We start from the raw sequence: 19,529 nt of genomic DNA, 5'->3' as shown, positions 1-19,529 counted from the left end.
GTGGGTAACAGGTTTTTGCATGTCCTACGAGTCTGAGGCCATGAAGTCCTCTACAAGGCCATGCCCATGTCAGCAAAATGCATTCACTAAGGAACTTCACTCACTCATGGCTTCCTCTGCTCCCTCCACATAGTAGATTATTTGGAAAACAGACAAAAAATAATCTGCCTGGGATCCCACCATTTTTTCCTGCACATTTTTATTTGGCAATATTTATTTTGGTTTGGGGAGCGGGGTCCTGTTTTGCTTTTGTTTTTGTTTTTGAGACAGGATCTCACGCTATAGCTCTGGCTGACCTGAAATCACTATGTAGACCAGGCTGGTCACAAGGATCTGCCAGCCTCTACCTCCCTAGTGCTGGAATCAAAGTTGTATGCCTCTGCACCCAGCTGGTGATATTTATTTTTTAACCTGTCATTCTACAATTCAAATGACTCTCCCAGCACTTTAGAGCTACAGTAAGAAGGTCCAACAAATAATGTCCTCACAGTTCAGATTACCGACTCAGCTCTTAAAAGTGATCAACAAATTTGTCTGGTCTTCATAAACTTTTCTTTACTTAAGAGATAGAGAGAGAGAGAGAGAGAGAGAGAGAGAGAGAGAGAGAGAGAGAAGTAGCTGGCCAGTGGTGGTGCACGCCTCTAATCCTAGCACTCAGGGAGGGAGGGAGGGAGAGAGGGAGAGGGAGAGGGAGAGAGAGAGAAGGAGAGAGGGAGAGGGGGAAGGGGAGGGGGAGAGAGAAAAGGGTGGGTGGGAATGGCTGTGGTAGAGTACTTGCCTAGCATATTCAAGGCCCTGGGTTCAATTCCCAGTACTGAATAAATCAAGTCTTACAAATGAATCCATTTTGTTGGTGTGCGCTAACACATGCCAATAGGCAACTATTATGGAGGTCAAATAAGAGAATCATGAGTTTGAACATCCAGGGCTACTTTTGTTGTTCATTTTTGCTCTTTTGAGGGGCCCGCCACCCAACTCCCAAATAAATCATCCACGGAGGCTTATTCTTACTTATAAATGTCTGGCCTTGCCTTGGCTTGTTTCTTGCCAGCTTTCCTTAACTTATCCTGTCTACATTTTGCCTCTGGGCTTCTCGTTCTTTTACTTCTGTAAATCTTACTCTTACTCTATGGCTGGCTGTGTAACAGCCCTTAAAACAATATTTTATAGCATTTCCCCCTTTTTGTCTAAACGAAAAGAAAGGTTTTAACTTTAACACAATAAAACTATACACAACAACGACAGTTATCGAGTAGGAATTATATTTACAATATTCAGTCCATTTGCAGTTAGCATATTTAAAGAAAATAACACATTATCTCTCCTATCTTAGTAAATCTAAAGTTTTACACCTAACTCACTTTCTATCATAACTAAGGGAAACTGCAGCTATAACTCTCTAGTGTTCAACTCCATCAAAGATCCAGAAGGGTGTAATATTATCTAACAACAGAGACATTTGGCTGCCTGGACAGTCACCCAAAGTTCCTCTGCAACTTTGGGGCATCCATCTTCAGCCTGCAGGCCCAGAATATCGGGCAGACTTCTCAGTGGAGCAGGAATTTGAAGGACTATCCTGCCTTGTTTTGGCAAAGTTCATCAGTCCCCCCCCCCCCCCCGCCTTGTGGGTCCTGTATGTCCAGTGCACAGCACATTGTCAGCAGTCAAAGGCAAGAGCAGTTTCTGTGCCCAGTGGCTAACCTTGCCACAATGACAGCAAACTCCATGAGGAGTTTCTTCAGTGCCCATCATTTTCTCTGAAGTAAATTAGTGCTGCCAGGAGCCGATGTGTCTCATTGTCATGAAAAACTTTAGGATAACATAACATTTTAAATGCCAAATTCTGTATGTCTTTGAAGGGTTTGAAAAACATACATCTAAAATATATCTATTTAATCTAGAAAACATACCTAACATGTTTATAAATTTGATTGTTATAAATGACTAACTACTGACCTATGTTTCTTGATTGTCCTATATAGTTTATGATAATAACTTTCAAAAACAAGAACTTTACCTTACATTTTTAAATGAACTGCATAGGTACAATACCTTAAATAAGAACAGAAAAATATATACAGTATGTGGTAACAAAAACACCCTTAAATTTGCATCAATATACAAAAACCCTTTAAACAAGAGTAGAAACATATATACACAGTCTAACAAAAATAATTTTAAATTTGTATCAATATACTAAATGATAACAAACACCCATAACCTACCAAATAACCTAAAGCCCCCCACACCCTCTTGAGAATGTAAATATTGTGTTCTCCAAACTGCTTCCTGCTGTCTATGGACAAAGTATCTTTACGGCCCCAGGGAGAAAATTTTGAGATAATGACCAAGTCTTAGGAAGACCAGCAGTAACCTTTGTTGATAGCTATCACCTGTCAAGTTTCAGGAGTTCTCTCCTGATCAAACCTGATCAAGGAATCCACAGCCTCTCATCTCCCATGGGAACAAAACTCCAAAGCATTTTTGATCTCCATTTGACAAATACATTTTTTGACTTTTTAAAAGCTAAGGCACTCCTAAAGCATATAGGCAGATTTATTTCAACAGTCCCTCTTTCAGTTCCAGGTCTCTTTGCAGCTCTCCTTTGCTTTTCAACAATCAAAAAAATTCAAAGTCAACACAATAACATACAGGATCCCGGCTCCCTGTGTATTTCTCATCTTAGGTGGCTTTTTTCTTTTATATTACTTTTACTCCCTCCTTAAAGACTTTATTATCATTTTTAAACTATTCATTTCTTTCTATGACTACACCCTTTTTCTTTTCTTAAACCTACACACATTGTTAAACACACTGGAACCTGTTTAGAGTTTTTTCCCCCCATTTGGACCTCTTTTACTGTGTTTCTTTCAGCCTTTTTTGACCATATGAGCAAACCTTTAAACTGCTAATCTACACCTGGATCCTCCATACGAGGCTCTCTGCTGGCTCCACCTGATTCTCGGGTCGTGAAACCCAAGCGTGAAATTCGCAGCTAGTCAGAGGTTTGTCTGACCAGGAACTGCATTCGACCTTCCTAGAACTCTGAAATGCTGATGCTTACACTGTGGCAGGCATTTTTACTTAGTTTTTTTTTGTCCTTACTTAAAGTACTGGCTGTTCAAGGGCTTGCCAGTGGGCAGAAACTTTTTTTTTTAAGTCAATAGAAAGTCTTTATTAGCTGGTCAGCAACTACACTGGTGTTTGGGATCCCAGTGTAGCACTGAACCTTTCTAGGGTAGAGCTTTTAAGCACAGAAACAATGTCTGGGTCGACATCAGTTGGTAAGAACAGTTAGTTGGAAGTAGAAGTACAGAAGCCAAAAACCAAGGTGAGTACATTCAGAGACTTTCCCTTGACTATGGACTTGAATGGATCAGGCCTTTGTTTTAGTTTTGGCAGGTGGTGCTGTCTATGTGCTGAGTGTTACAGCCTGAATGGCAGTTCCATCATGGAGTCAGCCATGCTAAGGTTTGGGGCTGTGTTACAGTTGCCAGTGACTTCTACTAAACAACTGGTCCTCAATTTCCATTTCCTATGATTAGTTGTTACATGTTTCCTTTAGTGATACCTGAGGTTATTGAATATGGGCAGAAACTCTTAAAGGAGCCATATCCATCCTTCCTTCCTTCCTTCCTTCCTTCCTTCCTTCCTTCCTTCCTTCCTTCCTTCCTTCCTTCCTTCCTTTCAATGCTTTCTCAGGCCCTATGCAACTACAAGCCCACATTGGTACACCAAAATGTTGTTTTTGCTCTTTGAGGGACCTGCCACCCAGCTCCCAAATAAATCACTCATGGAGGCTTGTTCTTACTTATAAATGCCCAGCCTTATCTTGGCTTGTTTCTTAACAGCTTTTCTTAACTTATCTCATCTACTTTTTGCCTCTGGGCTTTTCCCATTCTCTCACTTCTGTAAATCTTACTCTTACTCCATGGCTGACTACAACACGCACATCTTCAGCCGGACACAGTGGCCCACATCTACAATACCAGCATTTTGAAAATTGAGCCAACATTGCTGTAAGTTTGAGGAAAGTCTGGTCTCAGACCATAGGGAATTCCAGACCAGCTAGGGCTGCTTCTTGTAGGGATCCTGTCTCAGAAAGAGAATTTTCAGCCCATCTTAAGAGGTTGATTTAAGCAGCCCTTTAGATGGCATACAGCTATCCAGAGATCAATCCTTTCTTCCCCTTCCTCCCCAGCTCCCTAAGGTGTCCTCTGTAATTGAGGCTAATACAGCAGATGTGTTCCTGTTGGTATGCAAAGCTGCAGGTCTACAGGTGTGGTGCCGTTGACCTCACTGTCCTAGGAAAATGTCTCTGTCTCGGGTATTACCCACCAGCAGGTGTTGGTACTGAGTGTAGAACCGGGCATGAGCGGTGGCTTGCTCTCCAAGTTTCACCAGAGCCTGTGGTGGCCCTGATGACTGGGCCTTGCTTCAGCTCTTGCTGACCTGATTCCTGAGGCTCTCACAGAAACACCAGTCCACCCCGTCCTCTGCCTGTCACTCTGCTGTGCCGTCACTTTGCCCCTAGCGTCTCAGAGATTCGGGAACGCCAACAAGCCTTAGCACCTGCTTGTCTTTCCACGCATGGCACATTGTGGGTTTGAAGAAGCCGTGGAAGTCACTTGGTGCTCCACCCCAGTCAGAGGCCTGATTCGCTCAGTGATACACCTCTGGTATCTAGGACGACGAAGAAAAGAGCTTCCTGACGTGTTCTCTCCTTGATCTCCCCCATTCACAAGCAAGCCTGTGGCCTCACTGTCATAGACCAGTGCTCTTCACCACAGAACTCAGGGAGTTTGATTGTTTGTGTGAGAAAGGACAAGGAATTTGGAATATAAAACTGTCAGGGACAAGGACAGAATCTCTAGTTAGTGGAAAAATACAGACACCCTCCCCCCCCCCCATAAGGCAGGGAACTAGATCAGCTTACAGTCAGGTTGCCTAGCAACAGGACATTGAGTCAGAGCCCTTGACCCTCTCACCTTGTAAACATCCTATACAAACATCCTGTTAGCTTGCCCCACCTTATGCAGATGACAGCTTCTTGCTCCCTCCACCCTGCAGAAACTATATAAACCCTCCTGGAGAAAAATAAAGTTGCACCTTGATCAGAATCTTGACTTGGTGTATTTCCTTTGTATCTCCTGTCCCTACATTCCCTCCTTAGGGTGGTTGAGTACCCGTTAAAGCCCTGCTGGCCGGGGCATAAAACAATAGCCTGACTTTAAGCTCCTTTTTTTTTTTTTTTTTTTTTTTTTTGAGACAGGTTTCACACTATGTAGCACAGGCTAGCTTTGAACTTGTAATCTCCCTGCTTCAGTTTCCTGAGTGCTGGAATTACAGGCATGTGCTGTCACATTCCTTAAGTCAACCCCCCCCCTTCTGTATGTGAGGTAGGGATCTGTGAAAATTTGAATGAAAACGGCCCCTATAGGCTCATGTGTTTTAATGCTTGGTTGCTGGTGCTGGCCCATTTTATGTCCACTCAACACAGGCTAGAGTCATTTGAGAGGAGAGAACCTCAAACTGAGAGAATGCATCCATAAAACCGGGCTGTAGACAAGCCTGTAGAGGATTTTCTTAACTAGTGATTGATGGGGAGGGCCCATCCCATTGTGGTGGGGACATCCCTGGGGTTGGTGGTCCTGGATTCTATGAGGAAGCAGGCTGAGGAGCAAGCCAGTAAGCAGCACTCCTCCACGGCCTTTGCATCAGCTCCTGCCTCCAGATTCCCACTGAGGTTGAGTTCTTGCGTTGGCGTCCCTCAATGGACTCTATGACTTGGGAATGTAAGCCAAACCAACCCTTTGTTCTCCAAGTTGCTTCTTCCACAACAATAGAAAAATAACTAACATAGGCTCCAACCCCGTACCTGCTAAGCACTCACCGGCCACTGAGTCACTCCCTAGTTCCTAACCATTTTATTTTTAAATTTTATGTGCATTGGTGTTTTGCCTGCATGTGTGTCTGTGTGAGGGTGTCACATTCCCTGGAGCTGGAGTTATAGACAGTTGAGAGCTGTCATGTGGGTTCTGGGAATCGAACCCAGGTCCTCTGGAAAAGTAGACAGTGCTCTTAACCGCTGAGCCATCTCTCCAGCCCCTCCTAACCAATGTTTAATGTCAGAATCAAACCTCCCATTCCCTTTCTTTGTAACAAACCATATGTTTATGTGAGGCAGATAGATGCATAGGCCAGACAAAGACAAGAAATAAATGTTCAGAAAGGCATGCGAACACTAAAACTTGCTCAATCTCTTTCAAAATTGTCAAGGTTCCAGCCAGGTGGTGGTGGTGCACGCCTTTAATCCCAGCACTCGGGAGGCAGAGCCAGGCGGATCTCTGTGAGTTTGAGGCCAGCCTGGGCTACCAAGTGAGTTCCAGGAAAGGCGCAAAGCTACGCAGAGAAACCCTGTCTCAAAAAACAAAAAACAAAAAAAATTGTCAAGGTTCCAACAGCAAATAGCTGGCTGCTCAGAGTCAAACTGTATAATCTGAGGAGAGTTTGAGAAAAGGACCAACTACAAAAACAAGGCAAAATGTAAAGAAGACAAAGAGATGAGCCCTTCTCTCCCTGAGGCTGGACCTGTGGGGCCCCTTGCCACCAAGGTTGGGCAAGGGGGTTCTGGATGAGAGCTGTGGAAATGCCGCCTGGCTGGAGCAAGGGCCTGCAATCAAGAAATGACCCATAGGCTGGGGCTGGAGAGACGGCTCCGTGGTTAAGAGCACTGACTGCTCTTCCACAGGTCCTGAGTTCAATTCCCAGCACCCACATGATGTTTTCACAACTCTCTGTTACTCCGGTTCCAGGGGACCCAACCAACATCTTCTTCTGGCCTTCATAGGCACCAAGGATGCACATGGTGTACGGACATACATGCAGGCAAGACTCTCATACACACAAAATAAAAGGAAAAAAATGAAAGAAGAAAAATAACCTGTAGAAGTGCCAGTCCTGCCTTCCCCTGGGGCCCATCCTGGTCTCTACATGGCTGCAACCCAACCAGACATACCTGTGAAGCCACAGAGACCCATCTCCAGCACACAGAACGTGACTGAGGGGCAGAATGTGGCTCCCACAAGACAAAAGCTAAGTGGTCTAGTCTCGTGTGGCTTACCCAGCCAGTAGAAATGTGCATTATTTAAAAATTATTTCATACATGAGTATTCTATTTAGAGCACTTCCAACTCCTCCCTTGTGCCCCCCACTCCCTCCCAAATTCTTCTTTAATTATTAGTTACCATACACATACGTGTATATATAAATATTCCTTGCTGAGTCCATGTAGTGTTTCTTATATGTGTATGTGTTTAGGGCTGACCACTTGGGACTGGATAACCTATGAGGGAGCTCATCCTTAGAGACGACTTCCTCTCTCAGCATGCATTAATTGCCTACAGCACTTCATCTTGAGTGGGGCCATGTGAGATTTCTTCCGTCAACATTAGCATATCAACTGGGGTTGTCATGTACAGGTCATGTCTAGGTGACTGGAATGTCGGGATTTCATGGATGCAACTTCCTTATCATATAGAAGAGATTAATTATCTCATAGCAGATTTCCTGATCCTCCGGTTCTTACAGTCTTTCTGCCCCCCTCTTCCAAGAGGCTTCCTGTAGCGTATGGTGTAGGGGTTGTGTTGTAGATGTGTCACCCGGGGCAGGGCATTGCTCAGTCTGTGGTGGTGAGAGGAGAGAGCTACACTATGGACTGAGACGGAGCACCGGGTATGACAGGCCTGGAGGTTACAGGTGGTGCAGGCTGACAAGGACATGGGGGACTCGGCAGATTCAGCCGCCACCAAAACTATGCACTTTTTTAGGAGTATGAATTTAAATGTATGTCTAGGTGATAGAAGGTCGGGGCAAAGCAACTGTGTAGGATTCCTCCTACCTTGTTCATTTGGGAAGAGAAAGTTTTAGAGTGATCTCCCCCCAAATTCAAATTAGCTAACCCTTGTCTTCAGGGCTTCTTGGCCCTGCCTGCCTTCTTCTGAGGAAGGAAGTGACAATAAAGGGCCACCTCTGCCTCGCCAGAACCTTGGCTCCCTCGTGATGTTTCCCCTGTCCTCCTGAACACCCCCCAGCACCCAGAAACTGGCAAAGTGTCTCAGGAAGGTGACCGTGTGTGTGATAATGATATTTCACATTATCTATTTGTTGGTGGGGGAGCACATGCCACGCTGCACTCGCAAAGGTGAGAGAACAACCCACAGAGGGAGGTTCCCTCCTACCAGGGGAGTCCCGGGATTTGAACTCTAGTCAGCAGGTGCCTTTCCCCACTGAGCCATCTTGCTGGCCCATAATGTCACACTTTATTCAAAGAGAGTGTAGATTTTAGGCAAATTACTAGTAGATTTTAGGCAAGTTACCAGTGCTGTTAAAGTAGGCATTTGAGAATCCTTCCCAAACGAAAGGCCCGAAGTTCTAGAGAGAAGTCCTGTGACTTCTCAGAGACAGGCTTTCAGATGTGACAGTTCGTCATTGAACTCTCCTGTGCCTTGAAGTTGCAATAATGAGCAATTAAGAAAGAGTGAAAACTAAAAGCAGGTGAAAATTAAGGCAATGTGAGGGACGTGGTGCTGATTGGGAATCAGGTTCGTTTCCTATCTTTAGAAAGCAGCTGATATATATATCTACATATATATGTTTAAAGCCTGAAAATGATGTTCATTATTATTTATAAATGTCACTATGGCTTGTACTTGAAAGGCCAAGGAACTGTGGGGTAGGCCATTAGGGGTAGCCAGCTGGTCACTGCCTTACTTCTTCAGAGGTTCTAGGTGAGGTGGATAGCCCCCTCTCACCAAGACAGGGCTGGAGTCAGAACAATGCTCCAACTGGCTGCGCTTGTCTGGTCATAGTGTGTCTGGGTTTTTCAGAGCCTGCTTTGGGACCCAGCTCACTCCTATTTCTTTACTTACAAATGCATCAATTCCAGACTGGGGGGTGTCGTGGCTTGTCTTTGATATGTCCCCCATATCAAAGGGGGTTGTGGGTTGAAATCTTGGTCCTCCAGCTGGTGGTCCTATTTTTGAGAGGTGGTGGAAGTCTCTCCATGTGGCAGGGTCCTGTGCTGTTGTTCCCTTTGCGGGAGGGGGCCAAGTAAGCACAGAGTCAACAACATAGTCTCCCAACAACATCTGGGAGATTATTGAAACAACAAGCTCAGTTTATTCAGGAAGAGGCAAGCCTTATATACTCTCCACCCGACCCTGGGGGAAGGTCTGATGAATATGCATCTGCTGGTGTGACATGGCTGCCTCTCATTGGTCTGGGTCATCTCCAGATCATGTCTCAGCTGCTATTGCTAAGGCCCTTAGGCAGACCCAGGTTGGCTCTCAGAAAGTATCTTATTACTGGTTTGGGCCAGCTGGCCCTCAGGCCTTTTAGGGATGAATCATCCCACCCCCTTTTTCTTATTTTATGAGACGTGCTCAGTGGGAGCTACGGTGCATTTCCCTAACCTTGTTGACCCCACCTCAGGAGAGCTCAGCATAATGGATTGTGTCTGCCTTAGGTTGGCTTGTCAAACAAGCTCATACCCATCATTGACTACCAGCCCTCAAAGAGCGTCATTCCGGGAGAGCTGTCCGGGTGATGGCTTTAGGCAGTAACCTTCTGTATCTTGGTGAGCCATGAGTGCATTACCTCTCTAGGAGGACTTTGTTCTAGGTATCTGAGACCCAATAAAACCTGTAGGGTCACCTTTGTGGCCACCTACTGTTGGTGAACCTGTTTTAGAAGACATTTGAACAGGAGAAAGATTAGTAAAAAATTCAGTCTCAAGGACATGGACGGAACCCTATTATATTTATTGTGCCAATCAAAGTATTTCTGATGATGCATTAGTGACCTTGTAGGGGGTGAGGCAATTGCTTGAATTCTAGGGTCATGTGCCAGTAATGACATAATCCTTACTAATGTCGCAGTAGTGGGGCAAATCATACATTACCCCTCTGAAGCTTCTTCTTTGACCAATGTCTCTTGGTCTGTTGTTGAATACACATCTCTGGAGGGTATCTATATTGGCATGGTGGTACTCTGGGGAAATATGCAAGCAAAACCTGGCCCCTGAGTTAATAGGGGAGCTGGGGGTTGCTATTGAAGGGTGATGGGATCCCTCCAATGCACCAAGGGCAGTGTTGTCTCCTGAGGCATGTAAATAAGCATGTTGTCCAATTTGGGCTTGTGTGACAGGGTTAGCATATGGTCCTTGGCCCATGAGCATCTCAAGAGAAACAGCGATGTTGTACTGTATATTAAAATGAACCTGAGCCTTGGTCTGGTCATCATAGGCAGCTTACCAGTTAAGGAAGACCACAGGCTCCAACACAGCCTTCATCAAATGGTACCAGTCATAATAAGTCTGTAAATGCATTGCCCATTGCCATAGCACTTGCTAAAAATGCAGCGAGTCAGGACCCAATTCATTAGCAGCCTTACAGACCAAAGATAGGTCCGCAAGAGGGGTAGGGATCCATGGCTGGTTGGCCTCATTGGGGCCCACATTAACTGGAAACGCCATGGTGGGCATGTGTGGCACCACAGGTGGAATAGTCTGGGAGGTATGCGGAGCAGCTGGCTCGGCAGACAGACATCCAGGCAAATCACTCTGTGGATACTGCAGTGTGGGGAGTAGTCCCTCAAGGCATGGGGGGGACAGAGAGAGGGGTTGCCAGTGTAAGCTTGGGCACTGCTGCAATCATTTCCTCTCTTTTTCCATCCCTTTCCTTCACTTTACGCCTATTCTCATCCATCTCCTTGTCAGCAGAGGCAGACATGGATGTCAGTCATGGATGGAATGAAGGTGGTAGATAAGTTGGTGATACATTGTTTCTAGCAGTACTTATTGTGGGCCTTAATGATCTCTTCAGTAGAAGAGGACTTTAGGACAGCAGTCATAACCAACAAAATGGGCATAAAAACCAATTGGAGGGTTACTCCTGAGGCCATTTCCCTTTTTCTGGCCAGGAACAGAACTCTCATCCAAAGCTCAGGTTCCCACATGTTCTCTGAAGAGATCCGTGAAGCAAGCACCACAGCCTCTGTCCAAAACCTTTCTAGTTCTGATGTTGTAGCCCAGAGCCCCTGGCTGGTTAGGAGGAACTTGAGGTCTACAATGGGGGCCTCTTTATGGTAAAGGAGGAAATTTCCCATAGTGTTAGAAGATGTGATAAACAGCAGTGACTGTGGCTCTGTTTCCTGAGGGTCCAGTCCTTATATGGAAACACCAGGCGAGCCTAAACAAAAGTATGTGCCACCCTACTGTACAGACTCACAAACAAGACAAACAATAAGAAGAAAGTGGGGGCCCCAGTGCTTACCTGCTGAAGGGACCGAAAGCACACCACATAGAGGGGCCTACTCACCGAAATACACCGCTCAAGGGGGCTGCTCAGCCAGTGCTGCACATGGGGAAAGGGAGACAAACAGTCCCTGTTTGAGCAATAGATGTGGCAGGGTCCTGTGCTGTTGTTCCCTTTGGGGCCGAGTAAGTGCAGAGTCAATGACACAGACTCCGGGAGAATGTTGAAACAACAAGCTCAGTTTATTCAGGAAGAGGCAAGCCTTATATACCCTCCACCCCTCTGGGGGGAAGGTCTGATGGATATGCATCTGCTGGTGTGACATGGCGCCCCTCATTGGTTCGGGTCATCTCCAGATCATGTCTCAGCTGCTGTTGCTAAGGCTCTTAGGCAGACCCAGGTTGGCTCTCAGAAAGTATCTCATTACTGGTTTGGGCCAGCTGGCCCCCATGCCTGCTAGAGATGAATCATCCCACAACCTCCATAGGAGCATCTTTTTGAAAGTTATATTGGATCCTCAATCCCTTCCTTTCTCTGTGTTTCCTGTCTGTCATAAGGCATGTAGTTTCTGCCACACACTCCATCACCATGATGTCCTGACTCACCACAGTGCCACGGACCACGACTCTGAATTGAAGCCATGAGCCCCAAATAAACCAGTTTTCTCTTGAGTTGTCTGTCCTTGGCATTTTGTTCCAGCACCAAAAAGTCTTCACACAGAGTTTAATGCAAGCAATGGGAGATGAGGCGACATTTCCCCTGGCCCCTCAAGACCCATTACTAAGGCAAGGCCATGAGGATAAGCCTTAGTTACAGTTTCTGTTGCTATGATAAAACACCATGACTAAGGAGACTTGGGGAGGAAAGGGTTTATTTGGCTTACATTATCCTGAATCACAGTCCATTAAGGGACACCAAGGCAGGAACTCAAACAAGGCAGGAACCTGGAGGCAGGAACTGTTGCAGAGACCATGGAGGGGAGCTGCTTACTGGCTTGCTCCTCAAGGCTTGCTCAGCCTGCTTTCGTATAGAACCCAGGACCACCAGCCGGCAGTGGCCCCAGCCACAGTGGGAGCCCTTCCCCACCAATCACTAGTTAAGAAAATGCTCTGTAGGCTTGTCTGCGTCCTGGTCTTATGGAGGCATTTTTCTCAATTGGGGTTCTCTTCTCTCAATGACTCCAGCCTGTGTCAAGTTGACGTAAACTAGACCCAGAGACCCTTATGATGTGATCAGAGGGGGAAAGGAAGCTGATATGAAGAGCTTGTGTGGACATGTGGGAAGGGCTATGCTGACAGGAGCCACGGTGCCTTAAGTTACTTTTCCATTGTTGTGGTAAGATACTGTGATCAAGGTAACTTATAGAAGAACATTTGAAGATGCTTATGGTGTCAGAAGTTTAGAGTCTGTAGTGGAGTGGAGGTAACAGCTCCAACAGCAGCTGAGATCCTCACATCTCAAACAGCAAGCAGGAAACAGAGCACACAGGGAATGCCACAGTCTACCAAAGCCCACCCCCACCCATGACACATCTCTTCCCACAAGACTGCATTTCCTGGTCCTTCCTAGACAGTTCCACCAATTGAGTACCAGGCATTGAAACATTTGAGCCTATGGGGGCATCCTCAGGCATGGTGAACCCAGTGTTGAGCCAAACCATTCTGCACTGACCCCTCAGCAGGCTGAACTCTTACGTCCCCCAGGCAGATCAGGTGGAAGGAAAACCGATCTCATCCACCAGCCCATCACAGGAATGCTGCATTCCTGCAAACAGGCACCAGGAACAATGTTTTCAGCTCCTGCTGAGTAGGACCTGAACAATGTGAACACAATCTCTGGTGACACTACCTCCCAGGAGAAGAAATGTACAGCAGGGTCTCGCTATGTAGTCCTGGCTGACCTGGAAGTGAGGTTAGAGGGCCACTTGGGGAGTTGGTTCTTAGCTTCTGCCATGTGGATCCTGGGGGCCGCACTCGGGTGGTCAGGCTTCAGGGCAAGTGCCTTTACCCAGCCATGACCCACTTTTTAAAGAATTGTTCTCTGCCCCTCCTTGGCATTGATTGGAAGAGCTCAAAAGTGAAAGAAATGTCTCTTGGTGTCACTTGTGGCCCCAGAAAAACCTCAGACGAAGTGCCAAGCAGTGTTTCGTGGAGCCGTGGGACTGGGGGAGCTGTTGGAGGGTTGCTAAATGCAGATCCCCAGCTCCCACTTTCTGCTTGAGTCTCAGGAAGGAGGAACTAGGAATCTGCAGTTTTGTTTTGTTTTTTTTGTTTGTTTGTTTTATGGGTATAGGTGTTTTGCCTGCATGTGTGTCTATATACCGCTTGAACACTTGGGTGACTGTGGAGGTCAGAAGTAAGTGACAGAGTCCCCTGGAAGTGAATTATAAATGGTCGTGAACCACCACGTGGGTGCTGGGAATTGAACCCAAGTCTTCTGGAGGAGCAGCCAGTGCTCTTAACCTCTGAGCCGTCTCTTTCTCCCAGTCCAAGATTTAAACACCATCCAGGGTAGGCTTTGTTCGTGCTATTTCAAATGCTCTGCACTTATTTTATTAAGCATTTTTGTGAAGCCTAATTATCCCAAACAGCAAATGGCAAGTACATCCTGGCACGCACCAAGTGACAGAATTATTATGCAAACAGTGAAAGGAGTTCTGAAAGTCCATAAACTACAAGTAGAAAATGTAAGTGCTAGGATAGTGAGGGCATCCGAATGCACAGTGTGCTCACTGATCACAGCTATGGTAACACACATAGGTGTGTGTGCAGCAAAGCGACAGGAAATGGAGCAACAACTGAACTGCTTGCCTTAAGGAGATGGATCAGAGGTGCTTCCCCTCCTCCAGACTTTCCTATGGTGTTGTCTTTTTAAAAAAAAGAAGGGCCAGGTGGTGGTGGTGGTGGCGGCGGCGGCGGCGGCGGCGGCGGCGGCGGCGGCGGCGGTGGCGGCAGCGGCGGCGCATGCCTTTAATCCCAGCACTCAGGAGGCAGAGCCAGGCAGATCTGTGAGTTGAGGCCAGCCTGGTCTACAGAGCAAGTTCCAGGAAAGGTGCAAAGCTACACAGAGAAACCCTGTCTCGACAAACAGGAAAAAAAAGCAGGGGGGGGGGAGATGTTTCCTGTTGTTATAATGTGGTGTTTGATTTCTTACTGCTGTTTGGTTTTTGAGACAGGGTCCTCTGTAGCCCAGGCTGGCCTTGAGCTTGTTGTGTAGCTGAGGATGGCCTTGAACTCTTGATCTTCTTGCCTCTAAATCCCTATTACAGCATATGTATTACAGCTGCCCCCTCTCCTCTGGCCAACATGCCACCTACCATGTATGTATCAGCCTAGGAGGCACTACATAGGTTAGAGTTGGAATTCCATGAAGAACTCAGCTGTTGGGGAATAGTATTTGAAGGTGTGTTACTTTTGTTTATGTTGCATTTGTTTAACTCTGTGAAGCTGTGTTACTGTGCCTGTCTAAAACACCTGATGGTCTAATAAAGAGCTGAATGGTCAATAGCAAGGCAGGAGAAAGGATAGGTGGGGCTGGCAGGCAGAGAGAAGATATAGGAGAAATCTGAAAGAAAAAAAGAAAGCCAGAAAAGGAGGAGGACTCCAGGGGCCAGCCACCCAGCTACACAGCAAACCAAAGAGCAAGAAACAAAGAAAAGTGTACAGAAACAGAGAAAGAGAAAAGCCCAGAGGCAAAAGATAGATAGGTAAATTTAAGTTAAGTAAAGCTGGTTAGCAACAAGCCAAGCTAAGGCCGGATGTTTATAATTAAGAATAAGACTCTATAGGTAATTTATTTGGGAGCTGGGTGGCAGGCCCCCCAAAAGATTAAAAACAACCAAAAACACTGAGCCCTTGTCTTGAGGCTGGTCTAATCGACAGTTTCCTATATGTAGAGGCAGCTTGGAGTTAGCTGGGGCGGGTCGGAGTGGGATGGGGCGGGTGGGGCGGGGCGGGGCGGGGCGGGGCGGGGCAAGGCAAGGCACAGCATGCTTTGCCATCGCTTTGGGCTCAGCCGTAGTGTCTGAGGTCCTGAGGTAGCAGGAAGAATGCACCGGCCTTTTGGATCTGACAGCTTCAGCCCTACTTTGAACTATGGATAATCCAGACTAACTGCTCCTCCCCAGCCAGACTTAAGTTCTCCAGTCTGTATAAAGAATTGATTCATCTTCCTAATTTCAGGGTGCTAGAGAGACCCACTACCCTTCCGAGAGACATGGGGGGGTGCAGATCTGGCTTCCTCATTCCCACATCCACAGAAGATGGAGACTGCAACTTACTAGCTCCAGGAGGGAGGCAAGCTTTGGGAATCAGTTCGGGGGTGCAGCTCTGCTCTGCATACCAGCTCCCCCTCAGCCTCCCCACAGACCGTGAATGCTCTGCTCAGGATCCCAGGCTGCTGCCAATTACAAAAGGACTCTTAACTCCGTTTTCGCAGCCCTTGATTGATAGCACTGGTGAGTGGAATTATAAGCCTTAATGATCACGTTAATTTTGGGGGAAAGGGAACCGGTCAGAAGAGGTCCTCAATCACAAGCTCCGCAATCAGCTGGGTGAGCTCAATGACAGGCCAGAGCGGGGGCGGGGGGAGAATTAACTTTTTAAAAGGTCACCAGAGAGTAGGGCAAGAGCAACCAAGGGCTGAAGCTCACCAGCAACCCCGGATCCCGACGCACCCTTCCCCATGCTGGGGCATCTCGCCTTAGCTGCAGCTGGAGCCACTTGGTAGTTTGACGCTTGCATCAGGCTGGGGTCTAGCTCAATGGCGGGGCACCTGGCGCTAAGCCCTGGTTTCAACACACACACACCACCACACACACACACACATGCACACACACATGCACACACACACACACACACACACACCATACACATCTGCCACACACACACACACACACACACCATACACATCTGCCACACACACACACACACACACCACACACACACACACACACACACACACCATACACATCTGCCACACACACACTACACACACCACACAGGCCACACACACAACACATGCCACACATACACACACACTACACACAACACATGCCACACACACCACACATGCCACACACACCACACACACCACACACATACCACACACACACTACACACACTGTACACATACCATATACACACCACATACCATATACATACTACACACACCACACACGGCTACACACACCACACATACCACACATACTACACACACCACACACATGCCACACACACACTACACATGCCACACACACTACACATTCCACACACACTACACACACTATACACACACCAGACACACACACACTGTACACACATTACACACACACACACACACACACACCTGACACCCGGGCCCTCCCTCCAGGGAGCTGATGTAATTGGCCTGGGCTGCAGCCAGAGTATTGGGATTGTTAAAGCTCCCAGGTGATCTAAATGGAAGGATTTGGAAGGCCAGCCGCCAAGGTTAAGCACATTTGGAAATGGGCTTAATCTGATTAGCCTTGCCACCCAGGGGAACGTCTCCTGGTGGCCTCCTGGGCCCACTTGAAGATAATGACCATAGGCTCGGAGACCGGAAAGAGGGCAGCTGGTGTGCCCAGCATCACAGGGATGTGACTAGAAGCTGGGCCTCTTGACTTTGGCCAGGCTCCTTCCACAGGCTCACGGCTGAGGAGACACCTAGCCTGACCATTGGTGGGGACGAGGACTGTGTCTGTCCTTTAGCCTTCGTGAAGAAGAACCTGAGTCTTCCTGACTCTGGCTGAGTGTGCTGGGACACAGAAATCAAAAGATGTCAGTGACCGCAGTGCCGTGGACAGAACAAGGCCACCCTGCTGGTCTGACGAGCAAAGCTGGGACCCTGGTGTCCCCGTGACCTTGATTCCACTGGGGTTTCCAGTTAGAGCGGCGAGGAGCTTCAGCATGACACAAAGATGCCGGGGCCTGTGGCAGCACGCTGCTTTCTTGTCTGAGAGCGTGCCTGGTGCCACGCTCCTGATGGGCCAGCTGGCTGTGTGCAGCTGAGTATTGATGGCCTTCCACAGCAGGCCCTGTGGAGGTTAGCAGTATTTGGAGAAAGAGAGCTAGCACATGTTCCAAGCACTACTAAAAATGCAGACCACGTGGGAAATAAGCCATTTGCCATTTGTGATAAGGGTACTGGAGTTAACTCAGTTTAAGGAGAGTGACTGCCCATTCTGCTGTCCTGCAGTCCACTCAATAATTCCTCTCCCTCCTGCGCTGTCCCGAGAGAGAGAGAGAGAGAGAGAGAGAGAGAGAGAGAGAGAGAGAGAGAGAGAGAGAGAGAGAGAGAGATTGTTATTTCAGAAGTGATTATTGGTTAAATGATCTTTTAAATGAGAATCTGTTCTCTTGGGGTTTGTTGCAGTGGTGAGGATTGAACCCAGGACCTTGCACACAGCAGGCATGTATTTTACCACCGAGTGACGCTCCAGCCCCAAGTAGCTTGGCTTGTGTAGCAAGACCTTAGCAGTAGAAGACATGAGCCAAACTGCTTCTTCCTCTTCATTCACCCACTTTCTCCCGACTTTCGTGGTGATATGGACGTTTCTCAAGTTCACAGAAGTGGCCTAGTGATGCAGCTCTGACCATGGGGGCGGGGCAGGACCCACTTACCCAGAGCAATAGCATCATATCGGAGGTATATTCATGATGGGAACATATGCATTTTCTGTATTTTCCTAACAGCTTCTGAAGTGTTCATCAAGCCTTTGTCTGATTAAGCACTTTTAAATTCTGAGCAGAGAAATGGGCCCTCTCAGACCCTCTTGGCAGGGGTGCAAATTGATACAACCCTTTTGGAGAGCTATTTGGCGATATCCATCAAAATTAAAAATGCATATAATCTTTGACCAAGAAACACCACTCTAAGACTTTATCCTGCAGAAATGCAAGGCCACAAAAAGCATACATAGAAGTTTGGCTCTTGGCAGTTTAAATTAGTGAGGTGAAAATCTGCCAACAATCCAGGTCGATCAACAAAGAGGGAGTCGGAGAACCGTCTGTAATGTAGGATGCCCAGTCATTTGGGAAGAGGGAGGCTCATTTGAGAAAATGTCCCCACCAGATGGTCTGTGGGACATTTTCTTGATTGGTGATTGACATCAGAGGGCCCAGCTCATTGTGGGCGGTGCCAGCCCTGGGCAGGAGACCCTAGGTGCCAGCAAGCATGGTTCCTTCATGGTGTCTGCTTCAGTTCCTGCCTTGAGTTTCTGCTCTGCCTTCCTTCAGAGATGGGATGTAAGCTGAGAGTTATAAGAAGAACTAAGCCCTTTCCTCCCCAAGGTGCTTTTGTTGATGGTGTTTTAGCACAGCCGTAGAAACCCAAGACACCAAAGCAGCTACATTGAATGCAATCCAACTAGGTGGACAGCCAGGGAGCAGCCAGGGGACAGCTAGATACATGGGGAATGTAAAGTGTTTCTGTTTCAATAAAAATTATGAAGGTCCAGGCATGGCAGGACAGGCCTGTAATCCCAGCATTCAAGAAGGTAAGAAAGGATGACCAGAAGTTTGAGGCCAGCCTGGGCTACATACTCCCCTCTTGAAAACAAAGAAAATGAAACTGAGGAAGGCAGCAATGGCCAGTCTCTGGCCAGTGCGTTCAATTCATGCTGTCTTAAACTAGATTTAAAACCTTAGCTATTGTTGAAATAATTTGAGAACCTTGAGCCAGCTTACTTCCCACTGGCCAAAGCTAGACCTGTGGTCAAATCTGAGCTCCCTCCCAGGTGGGGGGGAGGTGATGAACTGGACTATAATAATACCTAGTACGATTGTAATCTATTTTAATCTACCCAAGTATTCTCAGTAACACCAAAAGGAACAAAATTGGTGTGACAAGCCACCGAACACCAGTTCTCACCTTGTCTTTGTTTTGGTCATCTCGGCTATTACAAACGAGAATCAAATCGGGCTCTCAACTTTTGCAAACATCCTGAGCTAAAACATCAGTACAGAGAACAGCATCTCTTCTTTCACTTTGGGATGTCTGCAGGGACAGCCTCAAGATGGCAAGACGGGCTCCTTCACATATATATATTTTTCTCTGAAACAGGTTTTCACAGAGCCCAGAATGGCCTCCAAACTGCTATACAGTCAAGAATGACAGTTTCCCCCCTGCCTCTACTTCCCCAGGGCCAAAATTTTTCATGTGCTGAAACACTTCTGGGTTATGCCGTGCTGGGAT

The sequence above is a fragment of the Peromyscus maniculatus genome, chromosome 16 (genome assembly GCF_049852395.1).
Source record: "Peromyscus maniculatus bairdii isolate BWxNUB_F1_BW_parent chromosome 16, HU_Pman_BW_mat_3.1, whole genome shotgun sequence".
NCBI lineage: Eukaryota > Metazoa > Chordata > Mammalia > Rodentia > Cricetidae > Peromyscus > Peromyscus maniculatus.
Note: the sequence above shows the minus strand (reverse complement) of the source record.